At 43.4% G+C, this 19206-nt stretch overlaps 1 protein-coding gene across 11 annotated transcripts in view; it reads left to right on the forward strand.

Annotated features, from left to right (window-relative positions):
- Positions 1-19206, forward strand: part of PLCB4 (phospholipase C beta 4) — a 236956-nt gene that overhangs the window by 40593 nt on the left and 177157 nt on the right. For 10 of the 11 annotated variants that reach the window (XM_081856853.1, XM_081856849.1, XM_081856850.1 and 7 more), the window contains exon 2: positions 10863-10918. The gene's annotated coding sequence lies outside the window, so the exon portion shown is untranslated. Of the gene's footprint in view, positions 1-3591; positions 3611-10862; positions 10919-19206 lie in introns of those variants that run through there. The other variant, XM_081856854.1, reaches the window with a different exon arrangement.

The raw sequence follows: 19206 nt of genomic DNA on the forward strand, positions 1-19206 counted from the left end.
GACCGAGCAACGGGAGCTCACCCTGTTGCAGGGATTCAAACCGCCAACCTTCTGATCGGCAAGTCCTAGGCTCTGTGGTTTAACCCACAGCACCACCCACGTCCCTGCTTAAGTGTTAGGTTCTACATATTCTTAATATGGGAAGTAAAATTTAGGTTTCATAATTTGAAACTGTGTGGATTTCAATTTCGCCGAAAGTCTATATTCTCTCACCCCCTCCAGCACAGACCCTGGCAGCTAATTTTCTCTGTTTCCCTAACATTTCTGCAAATACTGGTTTGATTCGTGACATCCTCCGCTATCCCCAAGAAACAGCAGATTGGCAGATTTTAGGACTTTCCATTTCTCTGTAGGTTAACAGCATACCACTTCAAAGTGGTGTCTCTTTGGGTTGGTGTTTTTTTGGGGGGGTGGGGGGGGTAGTTAATGAGAACATATGTGTTCAATAGCTGGGATGCATTTTGACAAACAGCGCTTTTCGCAATGTGTAGTACAAACCTGGCTGCTCAAGCCCACTGTTTTTCCACTAGCTTTCTGAAATGGTTCGTCCAGTTGTGATATAACACTAACATGCTCAGAGCTCTTACCTGATCTGAGTGTCGGTAAAAGGCCCTCTAAGAGAGATGTAGGAAGTTTGTCTTGTTGCTTTATTCTCCCCCACCCCACCCCCTCTATTTTTTCTGTGCACTGCTCAATTACAGTATAATTGAATATTATTCTGCGTTTGTTCATTATCTCTGTTGAGCGCTCTCGAAAAAGGTTCCGTTCACTCCAAAAAGCGTAGAGCTAAGATAAAAGTCTTGCAGCAGTGAGCAATGGAGCCTCCTCTCCCCATTTTTAAATTATTTATGGTGCTTCTCTTCCCCCTTTGGTCTGGACAACACAGCCTTTTTCTTTATCCCACCCCGGTCTACTTTTGGCATCTGTTATTAGATAATGTAGATAATGTAGACAGCAAGCATATGTTTTTTTTAATGATCCCAAGTAAGTCATTTTTGTTATTGCTGCTGCAAAATAATTCAATAGCATTCCACTACTGGTTGTGTCTTTTCTGCATTTATTCCACGGGGCTCTTGAGGGGTTTGCTAGTATCTTTCAAACTGATTAATTCACAGAAATGAACGAGAAGATAAATTACTTCCTTCCCCAAGGAAGTACAAACGATAGCCTCTCTCCTCCCTTCACAACACACATTTCCCCGTCTCCTGAGAATCCAGTACCCTAAAGAATTCATTATGGTAGGCCCCATTCCCTGGGGATTAACATATTTTACCAACTGGAGTCTATCTTATATGAAACACATGGCTACAATTAGTTATGATGTTTTCATTTAGTTTATTGGTGGCTGTAAAGATAAAAAATGCAAAAGTTTCCTGGGTAGCGTCTTAGGAATAAATTAAGGCTGATGGGAGTACAGGGGTACCTCGGGTTACAGACGCTTCAGGTTACAGACTCCACTAACCCAGAAATAGTACCTTGGGTTAAGAACTTTGCTTCAGGATGAGAACAGAAATCGTGCAGTGGTGGCAGGGTGGCAGCGGGAGGCTCCATTAGCTAAAGTGGTGCTTCAGGTTAAGAACAGTTTCAGGTTAAGAACAGACCTCCGGAACAATTACGGTAAGTTCTTAACCCGAGGTAAAGTAAAGGTAAAGGGATCCCTGACCATTAGGTCCAGTCGTGGCTGACTCTGGGGTTGCGGCACTCATCTCGCTTTATTGGCCGAGGGAGCCAGCATACAGCTTCCGGCTCATGTGGCCAGCATGACTAAGCCGCTTCTGGCGAACCAGAGCAGTGCACGGAAACACTGTTTACCTTCCCGCCAGAGTGGTACCTGTTTATCTACCTGCACTTTGACGTGCTTTCGAACTGCTAGGTTGACAGGAGCAGGGACTGAGCAACAGGAGCTCACCCCGTCACGGGGATTCGAACCGCCGACCTTCTGATCGGCAAGTCCTAGGCTCTGTGGTTTAAAGTAAACCACAGTAAAAATCCTCTAGTTCAAGCCAGTCAGGTTTACACAGCAATCTGTAGCTCTCTCTTTAGTGAGTGTGCAGCTGGTTTGCTTGCCAGACAAATAGGAAGGCCATCGGATGATTGTCCCTAATCCAGTTTGCTTGCAGAAGCAGTTGACAGACAGCTGGAAAATCCCACCCACCCCTCATATATTTTTGTACTTTTCTCTGTGTATGTGTGTAAATAATATGTCTTTCACCCATAGCAACCATGACAGGGTTTTATAAATGAAGCATTGTTGTGATTGTTTGAACAACGTTTAAATTTTAATCCACTTCCTGAAACTTCTTTTTAGTGCAGCAATAAAGAACAAAGCAACAATGTGTTAAGTTTTCTTTTCGCCAACACATTGCTACTATGAACCTGTTCATCTTGGGCACTTGGAAAGCTTAACTGTGATTAAGCCTTTGATTTCTTTTTCTTTTTTAAAGAGAACAAATTAAATAGGTGCTTGTACTGTATTTTCTTTGAGAGCTTGGAATGCCCCTTTCTCCATTTCACAGTCTTAGGGGAACTCCTAAATTTGCCGAACTACAGAAATAAAAATTTAAAAAAAATCAAGGGGGGGAGCATAAACTCTGTGTTGTTGTTGTTGGGTTTTTTTTTTGGGGGGGGGGAATGAACTAGGGATGAGACTACAAAACAGACCAATAAGGTCTGAGCCATGGAATCCTGCCGGAATGTTTTCCCAACCCTTTCATATATTAAAATAGGTTTGTGTTGCATAGAGATGTCAGTTTAAGAAAATTATTTAATGCAATTATGCCTTTCTTAATGGTTTGAAAATTTAATAAAATTGATTTTTTTATCCAGTCCTTCAGGTGTGGGATTAATTCTGGCTTCTCTCACCAGCCAATACACTTTTTTTGCCCCAAACGTTGAAACAAATTAGTAACCAAAGCAAGATAGGCGGCCTCCTGATTTTTGAGACGCTATCTCGTGCTTTACTCCCATGAACTTGGCAGATAGAAATGAAAGTTTTTATAACCTTGAAGTAAGTGTATGGGAAAATGCGGCCGAGAAAGACACAGCGTGAGGCTTAGGGGTTGTTGTTTCGTTTTTTATAAAAAGACAAACCATTCAAAACACACCCACCCGCCCCTCCTCCTTCTCCTCCTCATAGGAGCACAAATAACTCTTCAATATCCTTGAAGAGCTGTGGACTAGAAAATAAATGTAAGATGAAAAATACATTACTTTGTGCCCACAAAAGTATTTAAGAAAGTAATTAACAATTAGTTGGAATGCAACAGGAAATGGAAGGAAGCTTGTTCCCTCATCTCTTTCCCCCGAAGACCAGCAAGTTTTAATTATTGTTATCTTTATTTACACTAATTGTCTGGAGCTGTTTGGAATGGGAAAGAATTGAAACCTGAGGTGCCATCTCTGTCTCCTTCATGTACCACACAGGTTTTGGCTGCTGACGATGTGATACTGGGCACCTCTTCCTAAAGTGCTTGCGAAAGCTGCAAGCTTGTCGGATGAGATTTAGAAGTCTGATGGTGCAAATGAAGGAAGCATCTTGGTTGTTGACCAGAGAGGAAAGGAAGCGTTTCATACAGCCTGTGGACATCTATATCTCTTCCTGCCTGAAATTGTAATGTAAATGCAGGGCTGGTTTACACATCATACAAACATTAACAGCTCTGCTGGACTAGGCAGAAGGCCCGTCAAGTCCAGCAGTGAAAACAGAACCCAGCATCTTTAAAGTGAGACGATCAAACAAAAAAGGTGGAATCCCAGGTCGCTTCCAGATGACCTGCTCATTGAACATTCTTCCCGAAGTCTTTGCACAAAGCTTGTAGGAAGGTTGGCTGTTCAATGGGCATTCATTCAGATTTGATTGGAGGGAGGTTAGACGATATCCCTACTTTCAGGTACATTCTCCTGGCAATTTGTTGTTGTTTAGTTGTTTAGTCGTGTCTAACTCTTCGTGACCCCATGGACCAGAGCACGCCAGGCACTCCTGTCTTTCACTGTCTCCCGCAATTTGGTCAAACTCATGCTGGTAGCTTCGAGAACACTGTCCAACCATTTCGTCCTCTGCTGTCCCCTTCTCCTTGTGCCCTGATTCTTTCCCAACATCAGGGTCTTTTCCAGGGAGTCTTCTCTTCTCATGAGGTGGCCAAAGTATTGGAGCCTCAGCTTCAGGATCTGTCCTTCCAGTGAGCACTCAGGGCTGATTTCCTTAACAATGGATAGGTTTGATCTTCTTGCACAATTTACTTTACTGCAAAAAGTCCATTTAGGGGTTCAGCAGGGAAGCAGCTGTGTTGGGCAAAAGCACCGATTCCGTACACCCTGGGCAATATATGGCAGCAGAAGATTTTGCAAACAATTTACACACCTGTTTTTCCTGCTTGAGCCCTTGTGCAGGATGAAATCCCAAATGTTGATAACCTCCAAGGAGAATGTAGCTGGAATCGTGCAGTGACTGGGAACAGGTGGGAACTGGGGTGTAGAAAAGATGTGACAATCTAAAAATGGGCAATTGTCATGTGGTTTATTTTAGTTGAACGATTGGTGAAGTTTGCTTTAGTGGGAAGATAAGATCTGACTTGTGGGGCATCTTATGATAGTTGTGGTTATAATGGGTGGTGTATGATCCTTGTCTACGAAGAACCAAAACATTTGGCGGAACAGTACAAGCTCCATTTGATCTTTGCTAATGAAAAGTGCACCATTCCAGGGGAAAATAAGTGCAAATGTGGTGAAATAACCCCACCTATCTCTGTTGAGTGTACTTTAGAAACATGTTGTTCGTAGATGGTGGCTCTCCTTTTGCAGCGTGTTTATGGTTTATTTGCTTCTAGCAGTGTGTTTATGGAAGCTGTGTCTGCTCACAGACAGCAAGGCTGGAAAACCTCAAATATCTGTTTGAAAATGCCATTTTTATTTGCCTGAAATTCAGTTCTACGCAGGGTTGGCTCTTAACCATTGAAGGTGATTTCTAAATCGTTTGCAGTTGTTGTTGCTGTTGCTGTTGCTGTTGCTGTTGTTGTTGTTGTTTTTAAAGCAATCTTATTTTACAGTCTTATTTGCAGACTGTCATATTTTGGCTTCTTCCCTTTCACACTGTTATGGTGCTGTGGATAAATATAAGTACCGAGGATGTACAAAACAGGCAACTCCCGCCAGGTCATGCCCGCTAGAATAGGCAAACTGTGTGGCAGGGATATCCGCCCTCTTGCCTGTTGCATCTCCCTCCATAAGTAATGGGGGCAGGAGTCTTCCTGCAGCCAGGGACATAATTCAGTTATGTTTCATGGCTGCGTTTGCAAGGACCTGGTCACTGTCAGACTTCATTAACTAGATGATAAGAGAAGTCATTTCACTTTCACTCACATTCCCCCCCAAATCTGTATCTCCCTCTGGCCATGTTTGTGATTTCCCTGTTCCCTGCAGAGCCTTAAATTAAGCGAATATTGAACTGCACATGGGAACTATTATCATTTGTCAACTGCATAATCATGCTTTGTCATAGAAACTTGACAAGAGGAGCCAGTCCTGGTGTTCTGTTGCTGCCAAACCATGGAGACGATGTGCTTTGGTGACTGTGCTTACCCTCTCTCTCTCTCTCTCCTTTTCCTTTACAAATGAGAACAATGCATTAAAAAATGTGTCCACGCTGTGAAAACAACTGGATTATAGAATCAGAAATGGTTGTGAGGGAAAGATTGCTGGTGGCAGTCAACCAAACTGTTTTGGTCTATAAGGACATCACACCCTCCAACATTTTTCTAATGAAAATGGGGATGGAAATATATCTATAACAACAACAACAACAAAAACAAACCCCAATTTATTACTTATACCCCACCCATCTGGCTGGGCCTCCCCAGACACTCTGGATGGCTTCCAACAGGATATTATAAACACACTAAAACTTCAAAAATTAAAAACTTCCCTAAACAGGGTTGCCTTCAGATGTCTTCTAAAAGTCAGATAATTTATTTCCTTGACATCTGATGGGAGGGCATTCCACAGGGTGGGCGCCACTACCTAGAAGGCCCTCTGCCTGGTTCCCTGTAAGCTCACTTCTCACAGTGAGGGACCCGCCAGAAGGCCCTCGGAGCTGGACCTCAGTGTCTGGGCAGAACGATGTGGGTGGAGACGCTCCTTCTAATTTACATTTCAAAATATTCATTTAAACAACCTTAAATCAATGACTTCCCTTCTTCTCTTTCCGTGTTCATTTTGCACAACATACACCCCTGCATATTTTACATGCACTAAACCATTCAGTATCCTATAGTTACATCCATCAAAACTTATTTACACTGTTGAGTTTATCTTAATGCTACCAGCGTTTTTTAAAGTACATAATTTTCATCTATATATTCAATAAATACTTTCCAGTCTTCTTTAAACATACATTCTTCTTGTACTCTTATTCTATATGTTAAATCTGCAAGCTGCACGTATTCCATCAGTTTAAGTTGTCATTCGTCTTTGGTTGGGACCTCGCTCGTTTTCCATTTTTGGTCTAGAAAAACACAGGCTGCGGTGTATACAAAAATAACCTTTTTTGACATCTGGGAATTACCATCTGAATTATCCCCAACGAAAAGGACTCGTGTTTTGAGGTTTTTTGGAAAGGAATTTTTAACCTTTTTTCCCCAATTCATTATACAGTGGTGCCCCGCAAGACGAACGCCTCGCAAGACGGAAAACCCGCTAGACAAAAGGGTTTTCCGTTTTGGAGGCGCTTCACAAAACGAATTTCCCTATGGGCTTGCTTTGCAAGATGAAATGTCTTGCGAGTTCCTGCGGTTTTCCCCCCCTTCCCCCCCTTTTCCTAAGCCGCTAAGCCGCTTATCAGCAGATCCGCTAAGCCGCTAAGCCGCTAAGCCGCTTATCAGCTGATCCGCTAAAAGCTGCTAAACCGCTAATAGCGCTAATCCGCTAAGCTGTCAATGGGCTTGCTTCGCAAGATGAAAAAACCGCTATACGAAGAGCCTCACGGAACGGATTAATTTCGTCTTGCGAGGCACCACTGTTCCCAATACTCTTTTACCCTTGTACATGTCCACCACCTATGATAAAATGTACCCTCAACTTCATTACAACTCCAGCACTTACCTTATTTGGACTTGTACTGTATAAGTCTTTCTTGGAGGTTTTCAAACAGAGGTTGGATGGCCATGGATGCTGTAGTTGAGATTCCTGCATTGCAGGGGACTGGACTAGATGATGCTCGGCATCTCTTCCCATGCTACAATACAATGATTCATTGTTCATGGATCCAGGAAGAAATAAAGAAAATACTAAGTATATCATACAGTAAAAGGCCAGAGGCATTCCTTTTAGGAATTTTAAATGATGATATTCCATAAGACAAAACTATTTTTTTCTTATACGCGACGTCTGCAGCAAGAATCCTGGTGGCTAAGTATTGGAAAGGGAATCAGTTACCCACTAGGGGAGAGTGGTTATGTAAGCTTTCAGAATACTTAGAATTAGCCAAATTGACAGACATAATAAGACAAGAACCAAAAAGTGAAGTAAAAAAAGAATGGGAGTGCCTAAATGAATACCTTGAAAGTCAAGGTTCGAGGACAGAAATCTGGCTGAGTCTGGAATAACCTTGTGAAGTGAAAGGACAAGAAAGAGTGATTTATATTTAGATGTTAGGATAGAGATGATAAGGAAAACAGGAAGACACAATGAGAGATAAAGGAGGTGCTGTAGGATAGCTCAATGTTTGTTTTTTTAGTGTTTATATTATTGTAAGATATGGATTTTTTGGTTTTTTGAATGTTAGATTTTGTGTTTTGTGTATTGTTATTTTTTGATATCTTTTGTGTTGTTTTTTTGGAAAAATACTAATTTTGATATATGATTCATTGTTGTGGGAGATATGAACCTCTTGACAATCCTTTCCATGGGATTTGGTGTTTCTTTATTCTAGTCTTCCTCAACATGGTGCCCTCTAGATGTTGTTGGGACTCCATTTCCCATCAGCTCCAGCACATATAACCATAATAGTCAAGAGCCTAACACTATTTGGAGGGCACTGGGTTGGGCTGCACTGGCCCACAGTGACACAGGAGGCTGCATTATGCCATGTTAGACCATGGGCCCATTTAACTCATTCTTGTCTTGACTGAATGTAGTGGCTTTCTGGGGTATAATATAGGGGACACTCTCAGCCCTGTCTGAAGATTGAGCTGGGTATTGAACCTTGAGACCATGGGGAAAAATTATGTACACTTGAAAACGTTGGCAGCATTTAGATGAATTCAACAGTATAAAGTTTTGATGGATGTGGCAATGGAATACTGAATGGTTTAGTTTTTGTAAAATATGCAGGGATTTATGGTATTGTACTGGGACACGGGTGGCACTGTGGGTTAAACCACAGAGCCTAGGAGTTGCCGATCAGAAGGTTGGCAGTTTGAATCCCCGCAACGGGGTGAGCTCCCATTGCTCAGTCCCTGCTCCTGCCAACCTAGCAGTTTGAAAGCACGTCAAAGTGCAGGTAGATAAATAGGTACTGCTCTGGCGGGAAGGTAAACAGCGTTTCCGTGCGCTGCTCTGGTTCGCCAGAAGCAGCTTAGTCATGCTGGCCACATGACCCGGAAGCTGTACGCCGGCTCCCTCTGCCAATAAAGTGAGATGAGCGTTGCAACCTCAGAGTCGGCCACGACTGGACCTAATGGTCCGGGGTCCCTTTATCTTTACTATGGTATTGTAAAATGAACCATGGAAAGAGAAGAAGGGAAGTCATTGATATTTTAAGGATGTTTAAATGAATATTTTAAATTGCAAAACAGAATAATTAATAAAAAATTATATAAATGAAAAAAGAGAACCTGGGACCTTCTACATGCTGAGCCCATGAGCTCGTTCTGCCCTTCTGCTTCATTGCTAGCTATTTCGTGCTGATTTTGTGGAAGGTGGAGCTGAAGCATTTGCCACACATGATAGTGGGGAAAGGGGGGGGGGAATCGTGGAGTGTGAAATGTGGCCCACCATCCTGCAATTTCATTTTGCCTCTTCTGTGGTTGTGCACAACCACGGCAATGCACTGCCGTGGACCTCCGTGCCGTTTTATCTTGGCTCGGAGATGCTTCTGGCTCTGGGCGAGGAGCTGTGGAAGAGTGCTTAAAGCTCACATCTCCCTGTTGCCAAGGCAACAGGGTGATGCTTGCTCTCTTTCAGTGTCATGCTGCAAGACTTCAGCACAGGAGAGAGAGCCTTGCTCTCAGGCAAAGTGCACTTGTCTTCCTTCCAGCCCTGCGCTACAAGGCTGCAGTGCAGCAGAGGGACAGAGGGAGATGGGTATTCTTGTTGCATCTCTGAAAGGAGCCCGTTCATCCTGTTTGGCAGCCTCTGAAAGGAGGCTGCAAAGCTCCAGGATGTAATCTGACTCAGCCCCAGCTTTCTGTGCTATTACAGTATTATTTTTTTTGGACAGCAAAGGATGCACTCCAATTATTGCTTTGGGCATGTGCTACTCAACTAAGTTTGGGAGTACCTAACTTGGATGAAGCTGGTTTTTGAACACTCTGTGAAAATGAAACTGGGGTACAGTTTGAATTCATGTGCTTTTTATTTTATTTTTACATTTACAGTCCGCCTTTCCCCCAAGGTGCTCAAGGCACGGAACACAATATGCCATCCTGCCCATTTTATTTTCACAACAGCCCAGTGATGCAGATTAGGCTGAGAGACTGTGACTAGCCCAAGGTCCTTCAGTGAGCTTCATTGCTGGGTGTGAATTTGAACCCTGGTCTCCCAGGCCGCAGCCCAGATGCTTATCTAGCCAGTGTGGTGTAGTGGTTAAGAGCGGTGGACTCGTGATCTGGTGAACCGGGTTTTCTTCCCCGCTCCTCCATATGCAGCTGCTGGGTGACCTTGGGCTAGTCACACTTCTTTGAAGTCTCTCAGTCCCACTCACCTCACAGAGTGTTTATTGTGGGGGAGGAAGGGAAAGGAGAATGTTAGCCGCTTTGAGACTCCTTCGGGTAGTGATAAAGTGGGATATCAAATCCAAACTCCTCCTCTTCTTCATTAATGGTGCTGAATACTAGCAAGTTGCATGAGAGTTTGTGGTCAAAACAAACAGAATTGAGATGTGAGGAGCTGGGCAGAGAAATGGACAGGTTAAATGCTCACAAACATCAGCTTGGAGCTGAAGCGGAAGGTGACGTCATATGTGTGGAGGCAGGTTAATGTGTCTGTAGCGGTCATGTGTTTGCGCCTCCCCACTGAAAAAGCAAGCAAGACCTGGACTGTGATGCAAAGGGACGCTTTGTCCACACTACACTCACCTAATCTACAGCTACTCCTAGGAGGAAAGTTCCCATTACTTCCTGCAGAGGCATCCCGGGAAAAAATTACAATTTCAGGGGTGGCGATAGTGAATGAGGATTTTCAGTGGGACTGCCGTGTTGGGGAAAATGTTAATCCCTTCCTTGTGGACTAAAATGCTGGTCCTGCTTTCTCCCCATCCCCTGCTATTGTTATAGCAAAGGACTGAACATGCACACTCTCAACATCTCTTTTCAGGCTGTTAGACCTGCATGGAGCAATGTGAAATGTTGGCGGACTTCAGATCAAATTATGTTTTAAGGATGCACTAAAATCTTGGGACACCAGCCTGCCCTCGTCTCATTTATTTCATTAGGTTTAAGTGCATGCTTAACTCCTGTTGCAATCAGCGATTAAACCTTGGATTGTGCCCTTGGCTATCACTTGATGTCATTAATGGGGAGATGCCCAAGTTGTGTGTTTTGAACAGCGCCGTAAATATCAATTGTGGAAATGCAATTTAATTTAGAGTGCTGTGAACTTCACCACGCCACATTTTTCACTGCTTGTTTTTTTTCTTTTCTTTTTCATAGACAAAAGAGCTGTTCTTCACAGCGAGAGCTACTAAGATGTGAACTTGATTGAAAAGGTAGGTATCCTCTCATGTAATCTAACTGAAAATTTGCAATGTACTGAGAAATGGTGGAACCTCCTGGTACATGGAAGTGGAAATAAAAAAATGGCTTCTTTCTCAGAGGTTTAATTGGGGGCTGTTAGGAACAGCTGAAACAAGCTGTCTCTGAATATACAGAATACAAATCTGCCCTATTTCTGTAGTAACTACTGTCTTTTATTTTTAATTTATTTTATCATTTTTTCAATACAAACAACAACCGCAAAAGGCACAACAAAAACCATAATAACAATAATAACACAACGTGACAATTCAGATTTGAGTACTGGTATACCTATGACTACACCTTTTTAACAATACTTCCCCACCTCTCCTTCCCCTACTTCCCATCACTGTCTGTATTATCACTTAAATATTCCTTCCAGATTTCTTCATATTTATCCATTCTTAATTTGCGTCGACATGCAATTCATTCATATGTAGCTAGTCTGTCCATATTATCAATCCATGTGCTCAATGGAATCTTTTTGTGGCTCTTCGAATTCATCAAAGCAAGTTTTTTTGCTTCTAATATGGCACAGTACATCCATTTTTTTTTTGACCCCTTGTAATCTCCCATGTTTCTGGAATATAATTGGGGGCTATTAGGAATGGTTGAAACCAACATTCTCTGCTTTCCTTGCTCCTCTGTCTCTGAATACACAGAATACAAAGCTGCCCTATTTCTGTATGTTTTACAGCTGAAGCAAAAGGAGGGGAGAACCTTTGGTTCTCCAGCTGTTGAACTACAGATCTCTTCAGTCATAACTACTGTCTGACCTGACTAGGCTTGATGGGAGATGTAGTTCAGCAGCATCTTCAGGGGCAACTTCCCCCAAATCTCCTGTAGCTAGTTTTCTACCTTATTGGATGAGGCATCAGCTGCTTTTTAAAAGTAAATTGTGGATGTGCAGCTCTGCCTCCCCTCCCAGATTGACTCCCCTGTGCTTGCAGTTTGTCAACTTAAAATTGGGACCCGTGTGTGTGTGTGTGTGTGTGTGTGTGTGTGTAGGCAGGCAGGCAGGCAGGCAGATAGGGAACCCTTTGCATTTCTGTTCCAGATCAGACTTCCTGCACTTGTTTGCACTGCAGCGGGGAGCTCCAATTTGAGTTCCACAATCTGGATCAGAATTGTGGCAGGGGGGAAATGGTTTAAGCCCCCTTTCCAGGTCCCGATCCAGATTGGCTCCCCTAAACCTGCATTTTTTATTTATTTTATTTTATTTTTTAAAAGTAATCAAGAAATGTGTATGTGTCCAGCTCTTCAAGTTTGGCTTCTTACAGATTGTGCTTCACACACAATTCACCACTGTGCATTTCAACCCTGGTTAAGAATTAGGTTTTGCCACTCAGTGGGATTTGACAGCCTGAGGCAGTGAAGGTTTTGTAGGTAGTGGCCTGGTTCTCACGTCACACTAAACTGTGGTTTGAAACAAACTATGGTTCACTGAGCATGAGTACTATGCCGGTGCATGCTGCTTAAAAGTTCTTGCAGTGTTCCTCCTCCACTCTTACTGCCATCATGCTGCAAATGAAACAAACCAGAGATTGGCTTGTCCTGTTGTCTGAACCCTCGTTCTTGGTTTGTTTCTCTCCAAACAATGAACAGTAATCGAGGTTTGTTCTTGGCTATTTGCTTGCGATTTTCTCAGAGGCTGGTGTGAAACATATTACAAGCCCAAGATAACACTGCGAGCCAGACTCTGGCTTGTTTCATTTGTGGCATAACAACAACAGGAGAATGGGAGGTACACCATGGGAAATTTTTGAGCAGGAATTAATACCCATTCACATTCAACTATAGTTGGGTTGTTGTTGTTTTAATGCTATGGTTTAATGTGACGTGCAGACCTTGGACCAGTGTGTGTTTGAGCAGGTTTTCATTTATATGTATATAAATATAAAACATGCCAGAATAGAACGGCATCTCATTAGTATTTTAGAAGTTTACTGAATTTGATGTGCCTAGCAGGAATGAAGTTTGCGTACTGGTGATTTAAAAGAAGAGATGGCAGGGGGGGAAGGATTCATCAGTCCAAAGAATGTAGCTGGATTTTGCATGCTTGTCGCCAAATGAGACTCGAGGTGTCTACATAAGGTTCAGAATAATTCTGTGTTACAGAATGACGGAGCAGTTTAGTTGCTGAAGGATGCTTCTGGCAATTTCTGTAATGTAAGGGCAATTTGTGTCTGTTGTACAAATTCCATCTGATTTCTGTCAATCAGGCCTGTGTGATTTGGTACTCATCAAGCCAATAAACCAGCCCATCGGCAATGGAAGGTGGCCCAGCAATAATTAGATATACCTATAAGTTTTGCCACATACCTGATACTGCCCAAACACCTGGGAAGCTGGTGTTTGGCTCAGTAGATCCTAGGTTGTGTATGTGTGGACAGGGGTTTGCAGAAGGTAACTTTTTAATTTTACTTTACTTTTAGGGTTTTTTTAAAATAATATTATTTAAATTTAGTTTTGGGAGTGACTACAGCTCTCCTAAAATCTCTCTCTCTCTCTTGTTTTCTCATTCCTAAATGGTGACAGCTGACTCTTCAGTAACTCCCTTTCATTAGAAATGAAACATGTCCAGCAGAAAGAAAAAGCATGGAAATGTAGGAATGTTAAGGACAGTAGGAAAGGATATTTTGGATAAGTATTATGCTTCCTTCACTCACACCAATATAGCTGGAAGCTAGTCTGCAGATTTCTTTGAATCTCTTAGTTAAGATTATTTCCTGATGTCCCCTTTAATCCCTCTTAAAAGAATAAAGACACAAGAGTCTTTCTGACTAAAGTAACAAAAAGTTGACTCACATTTCAGTTCCCAATTTGATCCCTGAAAGGCAGGCTTTACATAGTAGTTACATAAAGAGTGAGCTCATCTCAAACAGAGACTAAACTCATGTGCTGCTGGCTGAGAGTCAGCAGACAGCAAAATTACATTAAGATGACAAAATGGCTGCAGGAGAGCAGCATGGCAGCAAAATAACAGCAAGACAAGTGAGCAAGTGAAGCAAGGAAATAAAGACTGAGAAAATGGTTGCATGACTCGGCTCTTTTATGGAGTCAACCAGAGCCATGCCCATCTAGGTACGCTGGTGGCACTGTGGTCTAAACCACTGAGCCTCTTGGGCTTGCTGATCAGAAGGTCGGTGGTTTGAATCCCCGTGACGGGGTGAGCTCCTGTTGCTGTACCAGCTCCTGCCAACCTAGCAGTTCGAAAGCATACCAGTGCAAGTAGATAAAGAGGTACCGCTGCGGTGGGAAGGTAAACAGCGTTTGCATGCACTCTGGTTTCCGTCACAGTGTTTTGTTGCACCAGAAGCAGTTTAGTCATGCTGGCCACATGACCTGGAAAGCTGCCTGTGGACAAACGCCGGCTCCCTTGACCTAAAAGTGCGCCACAACCCCATAGTTGCCTTTGATTGGACTTAACCATCCAGGGGTCCTTTACCTTTACTTACGCCCATCTCCCAGCTCACATGTTGGGGGAGGATGTTCCAGACCAGTGGAACAGGAAGTTACACTGACTGGAGTATCATCCCCCTGCCTGTGCCCGCTCTAGGGAAACAAGGAATGTTGATTTGACTGTACCAATGGATTATATCCCACAGGAAGAATTCTCTTACTGGTAGCCAGCAGGAGTCTGTGGACAGTCACTGCATGTCCTAAAAGGCATTGGTGAATGGTGGGGCTTGCCCATCTAAGGAGATATCCAGGCCCTGGCAGGGGTGGTGGTGGAAATCATGCCCTCTCTTGGAACCTTCTAAAATGATAGACATCAGAATAAAAGGTGGCGGTGGGGAGGGGGGCAAAGCCTGTCATTTGATCACCACCCCCTGGTATGGCAAGATGGCAGCTTAAGGGGTTTTAGTGTGAGGGGGAAACTGGCAGATTGCAGAAAAGCAGAAAAGTTCTCCTTTTTTCATAATTTTTATTAAATTTTCTGTTTTGCATTTTAGAATACTCATTTTAAACAACCTTAAAATATCAATGACTTCCCTTCTTCTCTTTCCACGGTTCATTTTGTATAACATAAATCCCTGCGTATTTTATATAACTAAACGATTCAGTATTCCATTATTACATCCATCAAAACTTATTTACACTGTTGAATTTATCTTAATGCTGCCCACGTTTTCAAATATACACAAGTTTCCCTCCATATAATTAATAAACATTTTCCAATCTTTTTTAAATGTATGTTCTTCTTGTTCTCTTATTCTATATGTTAGGTCCGCAAGCTATGCATATTCCATCAGTTTAAGTTGCCATTCTGAAGCCAGTGGTTCTCAAAGGGGGTGGGAGGAGAGGATGGCAAATGTGGCAGGAAAATTCAGGGACAATCAAAGAAACATTTAAACATATCAGTGTAGTATCATATCATATTGCATTGTATCAAAAATATTTTTTCAGGAGGGGATATGCAACCACAAACACACCTCTCTTTGAGAGCATTGTGTAGTCTTCTACAGTTCTCCCCGACGTATTGTTACAAACAGGGATTTTCAACTCTGACAGATCTGAAAAGAGAATGGCTTCTTTGTGTCAATGAGGAGATGAGAGTTTTTTTTCTTGGTTCAGATCTAATATAAATGTGATGACCTGGCAAAAGCAAAATCACAACTTGTGTTCGTATACATGCTTAAGGTACATATGCAAGAGGCTTGTTTAGTATTATATTCTGGGAGCGATTTTTGTTCTTAGCTAGTTGCATTGTTTTATAATTTCTGGATGTTCCGTGATCATATTATAAAATAGTTGCGTTCTTTCTTATAAACCAAGCACTCTGCTAGGAGTTTTTTTATTTTTATTTTTCCAGTGTATTCCTTTTTTCTTTTTTTTAAATATATCTTTATTAATTTAAAATAAATACATTTATGAAAAACAGACGTACATACAAGTAAATAAACATACAATCAAACACGCTTTGCTCAGGCACTGTGTTTTGGCTCTTCGTTGCATCCTCCGAGCCCTCCAGCTCTTCGCCACTAGAGGCTGGACCTCCTTCCTCCGCTGAGGAAGTGCTGCTTCCCACAATCTTTGGGGGCTCTCTGTAATCCAGCTGCCTTTCCACCTCTCGCCACTGAGCTGATGGCAGTTCCCTGCCAGAGGGGGTCAGGCTGTGCCTTGGCCAAAGGCCTGGTGGAACAGCTCTGTCCTGCAGGCCCTGCGGAAAGATGTCAAATCCCTTGTGACAGAGTGTTCCACCAGATCAGGGCCACGGCTGAAAAAGCCCTGGCTCTGGTTGAGGCCAGCCTAACCTCTCTGTGGTCTGGGATCGCCAATATGTTTTTGTTTGAAGACCGTCAGGTCCTCCGTGGGACATACCAGGAGAGGCGGTCCCATAGGTACGAGGGTCCTAAAATCAAACAAAAATCAAAAGCTGTCTTAAAAACAAAAGAGCAGCCTAGTAAAACTTGAGGAGGAAGCAGTGAAACGCAGAGGTGAAAGTGTCTCAAAAAAGGCTGGGTTTGGAACAGAGGATCTGATTTGGGAAGCAAACTGCCGGGAAACATCTGTTCGGCCTTCTGTGTGACGAGGAGGAGCAAGCCAGGAGCTCAGTGCCACAGTCTCCTGCAATAAAAGCTTTTGCAGTGGGCCTCCCCACCCCCCAGCCCGCCAGTGCCTCCAACTGGGTGCTGCCAAGATGTGGCATTATCAAGCAAAGCCCTCTGGCAGGACTTTCTCTGTGTCTGTTGCAATGCCGTCTGATGCGTTTGCAATGCCAGTTGGCCAGCAGGAATGCCCATCGCCGTGATTCTTCCTTAATCTGGTTATGAATTCGCTCTCTCTTCTGCTTTTTTTCCTTCAGTGCAACTGTAGATGTAATTGGGGCTGAGCCAAAAGTGTGCAATGTCTTGTGAAAAACTTTTGCTCCCCAGAGAATTGTACCCCTCACCCTGGTGTGTGTGTGTGTGTGTGTGTGTGTGTGTGTTTTATTGTCTTGTTAGCTCTATTTATAGCCTGAGTGGCATTAAAATGGATCTCAGTGTTGCAGGATGCAGTGCACACATAGCAGTGTTCCGGTTAAATCAAATTAACAATAAGAGCAGTATGAGAGTTTATCCCTTCCCACTATGTAAAGGTAAAGGACCCCTGGATGGTTAAGTCCAGTCAAAGGCAATTATGGGGTGCGGTGCTCATCTCGCTTTTCAGGCTGAGGGAGCCGGCATTTGTCCACAGACAGCTTTCTGGGTCATGTGGCCAGCAGGACTAAACTGCTTCTGGTGCAACAAGGCACTGTGATGAGTGCCAGGGTGCACACAAACGTCGTTTACCTTCCCGCTGCAGTGATACCTATTTATCTATTTGCACTGGCGTGCTTTTGAACTGCTATGTTGGCAGGAACTGGGACAGAGCAGCTGGGACAGAGCAGTCAAACTGCCAACTTTCTGATCGGCAAGCCCAAGGGGCTCAGTGGTTTAGACCACAGCGCCACCCACATCTCCCTCCCACTATGTAACCAGGGCTTCCCTGCCTGGTGAGCTCTTCACTCTGATGCATTTAGAGCTCTTCCCATCCTCAGAGCCCTTCTGAGATCTATTTATTTAAGCAGTCTTACTTCCCTATTAATCCCTTTATTATCAGGTGGGCAATTAGGCTCTCTTTGTCAGTTAAACCCCTCCCCTTGATTTGCCACTGGGGTGGCTAAACCTCAGATTGCTGCCTTTTCCTTCCTCTCAAGCTGTGCCTAAGTCACCGTGGTGAAGTTTGCCCACAGCCTAATTCCTGTTTCTCCCACTCCTTCTTTGCCTTTGCTTCCTCGCTCCCTAGAACCCCCTCTAAATATACTACATCTTTATCCCTTCTTCTCAAGCGAGGAGACTTCCCCAAGCAAGCTATCTCATAAAACAAGTGGTTAGTGCTCTGCATACTAATGACCTTTTTGCATATAAACTGATTTTTTTTTAACACCCTGAATAGAAAATCCACACTGCAGAAGTCTCACCTCTAGATCTAAGGAAACAAAGAGAATCATGCAGGTCCTTCCGTTAGAGTGGTACCTTGGTTCTCAAACTTAATCCATTCCGGGAGTCCGTTTGACTCCCGCAACCATTCAAAAACCAAGGCCGGCTTCTGATTGGCTGCAGGAGCTTCCTGTACTCAAGCAGAAACTGTGTCAGACGTTCAGCTTCTGAAAAATGTTCGCAAACCAGAACACTGACTTCTGGGTTTGTGGCGTTCAGGAGCTGTTTTGTTCTGCAACTAAGCCATTCGGGAGCCAAGGTTTGACTATATACAGTGGTACCTTGGGTTACATATGCTTCAGGTTACAGACTCCGCTAACCCAGAAATAGTACCTCGGGTTAAGAACTTTGCTTCAGGATGAGAACAGAAATCGTGCGGCGGCGGCATGGTGGCAGCAGAAGGCCCCATTAGCTAAAGTGGTGCTTCAGGTTAAGAACAGTTTCAGGTTAAGAACGGACCTCCGGAACGAATTAGGTATGTAACCAGAGGTACCACTGTATTGGGGATTTAAAAGCAATGTATGATTTTACAGCACTGGTAATGTCGCTGGTAACAGAGAGATGCCAAGCAAGCAGTAATTAAGCAGCAGCTGAAGCTCTCTTAATTGAACTACACGACCCAGCTGCCCAGCAAATTGGCTGTATGCGTAATTCAGGCTTCTATCGTTTTTAAAATAATGTCAGGCAGACAAAAATAGACAAAAATGTACCTTTGCGCAGTGATAGGAAAAAGGGTGCCGGAACTCACCATGAAGTTGTTACAGCAAGCAGCACACTCATAACCAGTGCTTTTCTTCTAGAAAAAAAGGTGCCATTTCTGCGTACCCCTGAGTCCCCCCGGGGGGTTGGGGACAGTGCTGCCCTTGTAGTAAGTGAGAGTTTAGAAGAAAAAAAACAATAAGTCTAACTCATAAAGACATACAGTGGTACCTTGGGTTACAGATGTTCAGGTTACATATGCTTCAGGTTACAGACTCCGCTAACCCAGAAATATTACCATGGGTTAAGAACTTTGCTTCAGGATGAGAACAGAAATCATGTTCTGGCGGCACGGCAGCAGCGGGAGGCCCCATTAGCTAAAGTGGTACCTCAGGTTAAGAACAGTTTCAGGTTAAGAACCGACCTCCAGAATGGATTAAGTTCTTAACCTGAGGTACCACTGTACAGTGTTACCTTGCTTCTCAAACTTAATCTGTTCCGGGAGAGTGTTCGACTCCCGAAACCATTCAAAAGCCAAGGCGCAGCTTCTGATTAGCTGTGGGATCTTCCTTCACTCAAGCCGTGTCGGACGTTCA

This window comes from Podarcis erhardii (genome assembly GCF_964252035.2).
Source record: "Podarcis erhardii genome assembly, chromosome: 3".
Lineage (NCBI taxonomy): Eukaryota > Metazoa > Chordata > Lepidosauria > Squamata > Lacertidae > Podarcis > Podarcis erhardii.